Here is a 9,437-nt window from a genome sequence, read left to right as displayed (position 1 = left end):
AACCTAGGAAGTAATTTCCCCCACGATTTGCTAAATTTTGTATTTAAGCACATTTTCCTGAAAAGGATTCATAGCTTTTATCATGTATTCATGGGGGTCAATAAACCCCTCAAAAAGTTAAGGGCCATTGTCTTGAAGTGATTAATTTTAAAAATAAGTAAATATCAGTTCATAATAAAGAAAAATAAATGTGGTTGCTGTGGTGTCTGTCCTCAATTCCTACAGAATATTAGGCTCATTCTGCTACTAATCTTTGCGCCTGTGGAAGCCCACACTGAGGGCCCATATGTCCTTTCTAATTTGTCCATCCTTCAAAGCCACCCTGTAATGTCTTTCTGGACTATACCGTAGGAAGGGATAGAGAGGAGAAACAGATTTGAATAAACAGTCAATCAATTGGATTTGTCAAACATTCACTGTGCAAAGCAGAAGAGGGATAGATCGAAGATGACTCCAGTGGATGTCTTTATGACTATGAGCAGAGTAGAGATGATTTTCAGACAGGGAGACTCACTTAATGGGGCCAGGAAAGGTTCACTTAATGAGACCAGGAAAGAAACCAACCATATGCATGGGAAAGAGAATAGAGACAGCTCTAGGCTGAGGGAACAACTTAGAAGTCTAAAGCTTCTATATGCTGGAGTATGGTGTAGAGGAGAGTAGCAGGAGATAAAATAAAAGCCAGGTCATGTTGGGCTTTGTGGGCCTTGATGGTGATAACATAGAATTAGAACACAGGCCATAGGTATAGATATTATTCCAAATGCAGTAGGTGGTCACCAAAGGGTTTTAACACAAAAGAAGTGACATGATATGATTCATGTTTTTAAAAGATTACTTTGGTGGTACTGTGAGGAGTGGCAAGACTGCAAGTAATTCCGATGAAGCTATTGCTTTATTGTAGTCAAGTTAAGAGATGAAGGTGATGATGCAATGGAGGGTGGCAACAGTGGAGATGAAAAGAAGGGAAGAGAGTCCAGTTATGTTTTGAAAGTAGAAATGATGAGAGAACTCACTGATAGATTGATTGGATATGGGAATTGAGAGGAAAAACACTTCAGGTGGCTCTTTGATGACTAGCATGAAGGTGGTGTGATTCATGAGATGGGGAAGATTGAAAGAGGTTTGGTGGATCTGACAGGGGTAGAAATGAATGATTCTACTCGAGAGTTGTTGAGTTTGAGATATCTCTGTGATATCTCAGAGATATAAAATGAGGTAGGAGTTGGACAGATGTATTTGGAAAATAGAGGTTATAGGCTAGACATAGATTTAAAGCCATGGGAATGTTGAGTGCACATAGAGAGAATGTAGAAAAAAAGAAAAAGGAGTGTAGGAAAAAAAAGAAAAAGGACCCAGAACCAACCTGAGGGAATTCCCGCATTTAGAGGTCAGGTGAAGGAGAACAGCCAGCAAGGAAGTGTCAGGGAAAGAGCCCATGGTGTGAGAGTAGCAGGTAAGAGAGGCATGTCATGAAGTGTTTCATAACTTTAGAGTTCAGTGCCAGCAAATTTAAAACTATAATTTCCAAAAAATACAAACCTGAAATGCCAGCAAATAACTTACATTATCATAAAGACAAGAACTAACAAGTATTGGAGAGGATGTGGAGTAAAGGGAACCCTCGCACACTGTTGGGGGAAATATACTTTGATGCAGCCACTATGGAAAACAGTGTGGAGATTCTTCAAAAATTAATAATAGTACTACCATATGATCCAGCTATTTCACTGTTGGGTATTTATCCAAAAAAATATGAAAACACTAATTTAAAGAGATATATACACTCCCCAAGTTTATTGCAGCATTATTTACAATAATCATAATATAGAAAAAAACCTATGTGTCCATCAAGAGATGAATGGATAAAGAAGATATGGTACACATAAACACACACACACACACACACACACACACACACACACACACACACACAAATTGAAATACTACTCAGCCATAAAAAGGAGTGAAATCTTGCCATTTGTGACAATATGGATGAAACTTGAGGGTACTATGCTAAGTGACATAAGTTAGATGGAGAAAGACAAATACCATATGATTTCATTCATACACGGAATCTGAAACAAACAAACAAAACAGAAACAAACTCATAGATACGGAGAACAGACTGGTGGTTACCAGAGGGGAAATGGGTTGGGAGGTGGGCAAAATGGGTGAAGGGATTCAGTTGTATGGTGATGGACGGTAACTGGAATTTTGGTGGAGATCACTTTATAGTGCATACAGATGCCGAATTATAATATTGTACACCTGAAACATATAATGTTATATATCAATTTCACCTCGATTTCAATAAAAGGACTTCTAGGAGACTACATTTATTTGAAACTTACTTAACCCCAAAACCAAGATTCTTGTTTTCTAATAAGCATTGAATGTTCTTAAGAAGTGTTTGCTTTGCCCTGTTAAGATAAATTGTATACCTTCAATCACATTGATAAACGATTCCACCAAAAACTGTGAGGAATTCATAGCAGAAACTGCTAGTTATTCCACAACAGAGGTTTCTCCTTTTCCTCCTTATTAATAAAATCCCTAATCTTTGATCAGGTATATGGCTACTCAGAATTTTAAAATCCACATTTCCCAGCCTCCCTTGCTATCATGGATGTAGTCATGTGACTAAGTGCTGGCCAGTGAGATGTAAGCAAATGTATCTTGCGGCATCTTTGGGTCTCTACCTTAAAGACGATTGGTATGCACTTCTTGTCCCATTTACTTTGCCCTTTACTCCATCCTTTCTCCTGGAGTGTGGATAATATTATGGTCACTATCTTAGAATATTAGGATAAAGACCTTGACTTTGGAATGATGGAACAGTTAGCAGGAAGGAGTCTGGGATTTTTTGGACTAGAGCTCCCAGTTCTTGAACTTCCTACTTTGAGATATTTACAAAAGAGAGCAGTAAACTTTTATCTTGTTTAAGTCAGTGTTACTTTGAGCCTCTTTTACTAATAGTGGAACCTAATCCTAACTAAAATGACAGAATGAAAATAATTCAAATCACAAATGATTCAAGAAAAATATATCTAAAGGATTAGTACTAGTTAAATTGTAAGTTCCTCCATAATAGTAAGTACAATACAAACCACAATTTGTAAGCTACTTTTCCCTCAAAAGCTCTCTTTAAAAAATCACTTGAAATCTCCACGTGATTTTTACATTTCTGTCTTCTCTACTCATAAGATCTTGGGCTTCCTGCACATAGGCCCATCTTATTTCTAATTTGTATAGCTCTTAGTGGTCCAGCATAATGGTAGGGAGGAAGTACAGTATAGAGCTGACAAGTGGATTCTGAGAATCTCTCTGCCTAAATTTGAATCTTGACTCCCTTACTTCCTAACTATATTATTTGGGACAATTTATTTACTTAAAATTTTTGAGTCTCAATTTATTCTTTGAGAGGCAATAATTCTACTTTATAGAATTGTTGACTGCATTAAATAACAAGATAAGTAGAATGCTTAGCCAAGAACCTGATATGTAGTAAACAATGAATGCTAGAATAATTGTACCTTGTAGGTGCTTAATAAATACGTAATACATTTTATAAGTATCTTGCCCAAGGAGATTATTTATTCCTTAGGCATTAAAATATAATCCTTTCCTTTTGCTTGTCAGGAATAATCTGATAAATGTAATTAAATATAAAAAAACCGAATTGTCTAAAGTGGAGAGTAATGATTTCTAGCTTTAAGTTGGTATATCACGTAGGGTCTCAGCAGAAAACAGATGACATACTCAAATTGGTATAATTCCAGGAGGGTTTATTTACAGAGGGGTTCTTTACAGAGGTGTGAGTAGAATCAGGAGTAGTAGTTGTAATATAACTTGGGCTTAGTAGCACTGGCTGCTCCTTCCAGGCCAAAAGGGACAAAGAAAGGGAGCAGTTGCTGGACCCCAGAAGGAGAGAATCCTATAGTTGGCTATTCCGAGGGGAACAGTGGTCTTCTATTGAAGGGCATAGCCAGCCTGTGGTGACGTCGCCAGGAGAATTCCTGGGTAATAATTACTTGACCGCCCTATCCTTCCCCTCCCCAGTCCCCTGCAGGGGATCTTCATGCCCAAATCAAACAGAAAGTAGAGGGCAAGGGAGCCCCCTATGCAGCATAGTTCATTCAGGTCAACTTCTTAGGCAGACAGCAGGGTGGACAAGCTAAGAATAGATCTGGAAGAACGAAAGAGATAACTGGTACCATGTCAGAATAAATGTCATTAGCATGCCTTTTGTGTTGTGACTGGAAAGCCAGAGATTGGTGCAGAATCCAATTGGATTTCATTTAAATAGAAGCAGCGTGACCCATACTGATAGAATGTGAAAATAATTCTGAGTAGGTTCAAGAAGCAAATAACTTTATTGAATATGTTAGTAAGTCAAATAGTGAAACAACCTGGGTAGGAGGTTGTTTTACTAAGAATTAGGTAATTTGTGTAACTTGAATTCAGGTGATATGGCCAGTGAGACCACCCCACTTGGAGGGCATGAGCTTGGAATTCTTACTGGTACAGCTTTTCCGTCCAGGTCATGCAGATGATGATCCTGGAAGTCCACACTTCCGGACCTTACCTTTGCAACCAACCTATAAGGTACCCCCAAATTGCTTGTGTGGGTTACCCCACACCACTTGGGGGGTACTTAATTGTTTTGTTAGGTTTAAGTGACTTTGAGTTCCACAAAGATTTGGAATTAAGTGTAGAAATGATTAAGTAAATCAAATCCACCTAGTAATAGTATTTTCCAGTTGGGTTTGAGAATATAACACTCAAAAACATGTGTATTCTATGTTTATGTTTAAGTATTTGGGATATATTGGAGAATTTGGATTATTAAATTTGCTTTATGACCTGTTAGATTAGCTTTGTGATTCTAATTTTTAAAAACTTTTTATGACAGAAAATTTCAAATACATATAAAATTAAAAAGGATAGTAGAATAAACCACATGTACCCATACCCATCATTTAGCTTTAAGAATTATCAGCTCATGGCCAATTTTGTTACATCTATATGCCTACCATGTTCCTTCTCCTATATTGTTTTGAAGCAACTTTCAGGTAGCCTCTAATTTCATCTAGAAATATCTTAGTAAGAAATGCTAAAAGATATAGATTTCTTTTTTTCTGACATAACCACAGTATCATTACACAAATGAAAAAATTGACAATGATTATTTAACAATATTAAATATCTAGTCAACATGCAATTTTCCAAATAGTTCATAAATGTCATATTTTCATTTAGTTTGCTTGTGGATCCAAATTAGATCCACGCCTTTCAGTTGCTTAATATCACTTTTAATTCTCTTTAGTTTATAAGTCCCTTCTCTATTTGCCTCTCTCTTTTCTTCCTTGCATGTATTTCTTAAAGAAATGAGGTTGGATTTGCACAATCTGGACTTTGCTGAGTACGTTCTTGGAGCAAACTTTAATATGTTCTCTAATCCTTGTGTTTTCTGTAAATTATAATTTCAATTTGAACGTGTCATTAAGTCACTGATTTAGACTAGTAATATTATATCAATGGGGTATAAAAGAATTGCATTGGATTTGGAAGCAGGATTAAAATATTTAATAGAGGCTCACTTTATTTAAATCTTTTTAATTCATAAGAATTATTAGGTACTTGGAAATATTTATCCATCAGAAAATTGAAGGGCTGGAAAAGAAAATTGAATATTAAGTTTATAAGTGCAATTAAAAATACTTAAATGTATTTGATTTACTTTTATGAAAGGTTAATCTTAAGAATTGTAAATTAAACTTAAAAACATGAGGAAAAACTAGACTTTACGTTACTTCAATACATTGAATGTTTAAATCTAAATCTTTCCTTGCGCAGAAAAGCTGCCGCAAAGACACCAAAATACTCGTAGCAGCATAAAGATGTTTTTGCTCTCTTCTCTCAAAAATCACACCTGAACGACAATGAGAACAAGGGTGGAAGGCAGCTGACTTAGCAAAGCAGAGGAAAGTTAAGCCCACAGGTTGCAGCAAGGCTCAAATAATTGGTGGCACCAAATGGGCTGCATTGCAGGAGGTGAGCAGCGAGTGAAGCTTCATCTATATCTGTGGCATCTCCCCAGCGCTAGCATCATTGCCTCAGCACCACCTCAGATCATCAGGTATTAGATTCTCATTGGAACACCAGTCCTGATGCCAAAAATTTTGGGGCCACTGTTCTATAGAATGCCTTCGGTGGCATGTAAATTCTCTGTGAGTCAGATAACATTAAAAAGTGCTTTATAAAGCATAACAAAGGTAAACCCTATTACTCTGATTCTCCTGGATCTATCTCATCTTTCTCCAGGCCTTCCACCTCGAGACCCTAGATGACCTAACACAGATCCTTCTTACATTCTGGTGTTGCGTTGGTTAACAGTTTAGAAGTGCTCAGCTATTTACACTGAAATCACAAATAGGAGGCAGCAGGCGTTTTTTTTCTTCTTTTTTAAATCAGTGTGCAGTCTTTTCTTCCTCCCCCACCCACTTCCTCCCTGAGTCAGTGTTCATGAACCCTCTCTTCTCACAGATACTTCTGTTTTAATCGTCTACAAAATAGTTTTCCTATGATGCAAGAAACAATAAGAGGACCTGCAAACAAATACTTCTGCCTAATGGCTATTACTCACGAATTGACATAGGGCTTCCATTTTCAAAATTGATCTCCTCTATGAGCTACCATTTTCAAAATTGATCTCCTCTATGTTGTCTCTGCAAAGCGTGAGATAGTTTGTGAAATAAGCTCTGCTGCTTTCCAGGAAGTCAAGTTGAAAAGTTTAGGGATGAAAGTAAACATCCTGTGCCTTCTGTAAGTATTTATTTATGAATCATAAATTTGCGTCAACCATTCTCAAACAGGTGTTTATTATCAGCCTGAAGTCGTTGATTCATTCCTTTGACAAATATTTTTTGGGGAGCTCTCATGTAGCAGGCCCTGCGCTCAAGCCCCAGGGATGCAGTGGTGCTCAAGATGGAAGAGATCCATGACTCTGAAGAGCTTAGGTATAAATATCCTTTTGCATCTGCTATTATAGGGCCAAAGTAGCAAACCTTGAATATAAAAACCTGGTAGGCGTGGGGAAGAAACAGGAGACAGTAAAATTATGTTCCAGGGGGTAAGTGATTTTTATAGAACAAGATTCCTCTAATTCTTCCAACACAGCATTCTCGCTTTCTCTTTCCCTATATCATAATTAAAAGGCACTTGTAGTTTGGGTCCAGAAGGAGACTGAGAAAAAAACGTGAATGAGAGCGAGGCTTGACAAAGAGCCGAAGAAGATTGATTAGCTAAAGAGTTCTGCTTAGCACTGTTCAGCTTAGTGAAAAGCTATATGGTCACTATAATTTATTCAGTACCATGGGCCGGCATCTTTTTGCTGAGTTTTGAGTGTATAATATCATTCTTAATCAGTGTTGAAAGAACCCTGAATACCTCTTCGACTGTTAGAATTGGTGAATTGAATTCTTATTTTATGTTTTGAATAGGTAGCACATTAACACAGATCAAAATCTAAAAGGTACAAGAATATAGAGTGAAAAGTCTTCCTTTTACTTCTGCTCTCCAGCTGCCCAACAACCCTCCCCCGAAGAAATCAATTCAATTAGTTTTGTGGATATCCTTATGTTATCTATATTTTATGGATATAGTAAGTAGGATTCTTAACCAGTTTTCTAAATTGAGAATAAACCTCATCTCGGCCCTGTGGGAACTTGTCCTACTAGAATATATCTTGTTCTACAAGACTTTCATGAATCAGAAGTTCAGATTTTATTTTCCTGATGAGTATAGTGTGAGCTGTTCTCAAGGAGGAAAAGGGTGGGAAAAATAACTAGAAGAGACATGAAAATATACATTTTAAAGTGTTAATACTCTAACAGAATTTCATGCCATCAAACCCTTCTCTTCCAAACAAGGTTATACTGTCAAGTTTTAAAAATCTGGTTTCTTAAGGAAAACTATATCTGGTTCTGTCAAGATAATAAAAATAATAGCCCTTGCTAAATGCTATGTCATCTTCTAAGTCAGCAGCCCCCAACCTTTCTGGCACCAGGGACTTGCGCTCCTATGAGAATCTAATGCCTGATGATCTGAGGTGGAGCTGAGGCAGTGATGCTAGTGTTGGGGAGCGGCTGCAAATGCAGATGAAGCTTCACTTGCTCACTGGCCACTCACCTCCTGCTGTGGGCCTGCTTCCTAACAGGCCACAGACTGGTACTAGTCCAGGGCCCAGGGTCGGGGGACCCCTGTTCTAAGTTATATGTATCATTGAAACTTCACAACAATCATAATAAAGTAAGTATATTTTATAGCTGAAAAAACAAAAGACAGACAAATTTTAAGTTTTCAAATCTAGGCTGGGGCTCTAAACCCCTCACTCTTAATCCATATAATACTCACTATCCACGTCTCAACATTTTTTGTTTCTACATTTGCTCTCGTTTATTCAAAATCTTTCATTCTCAAATTTTAGGATCCATCATTACCCACAATGTTTAAATGCGATGTTTAAATGCAGATACCCAGGTCTTAGCACTAACCTAGAGACTTAGAATCTCTGGGGGAAAGGGCTTCAGAAATGCTTATAAGCAGCACAGGCAGGTGATTCTCAAGCCAGTGGTTTTTAAGCATACTCTGACAGATGTTGTACCTGGATGGCAGTTTGTTTCCCAAGTTGGCCACAAACATAGCTCCCGTCACACATGTTCTGATAGTTTCTAGAATCTTGCCACTCTCCAAGAGGTGGAGTCCATGTCCTCTAACTTTGAAACTGGGTGGGCTCTTGTGACTTAGTTGACCAACAGATTATGGTAGGAGTGATGCTCTGAGACTTCCAAGGCTGGGCCAAAAAAGATGATTCATTTTTTGCTGTTGCTAGCTATAACACTCACTGTTGGAACCCAGCCACCATGCAGTGAGGAAGCCCAAGCTGCCCCAGGGAGAGGCCTACTTGGAAAGGAACTAACAGCCAGTACCAACTTGCCAGCTATGTGAGCCATCTCGCAAGTGGATCTGGCCTTAGTCAGGCTGCCCACACTGACGTAGCATGGAGCAGAGATGTGTCTTCCCTGCCAAGCCCTGCCCAAACTGCAAATTCAAAAGCTAAATAAATGATTGTTGTTATTTTAAGCACTAAGTTTGAACTGGTTTGTTAGGCGATAATAGATAACTGCCAACAGCACACTTCTAACCCATTATTCACTCTGCCTTTCTTCCTTTCAGGGTGAAGTCTCCTGGGCCCTCCCTAAAATACTCTAAAAGTATCCTTGTCCAACATCATTTACTCTCCCAAATTCTTCTAATCACAGAACTGCTCATTTCAGATTTCTAGTTGTTTGAAAATTCTCATTATTAATGCTGAAACTTAGTTTCTTATCTAAAAAGCACTGGTTAAAAGAAAGCCTATGTTATATGCTTTA

This window comes from Pteropus vampyrus, unplaced genomic scaffold (genome assembly GCF_000151845.1).
Source record: "Pteropus vampyrus isolate Shadow unplaced genomic scaffold, Pvam_2.0 Scaffold70, whole genome shotgun sequence".
In the NCBI taxonomy this organism is placed as follows: domain Eukaryota; kingdom Metazoa; phylum Chordata; class Mammalia; order Chiroptera; family Pteropodidae; genus Pteropus; species Pteropus vampyrus.
The sequence above is the reverse complement of the archived record's forward strand: the minus strand, read 5'-3'. Positions refer to the sequence as shown.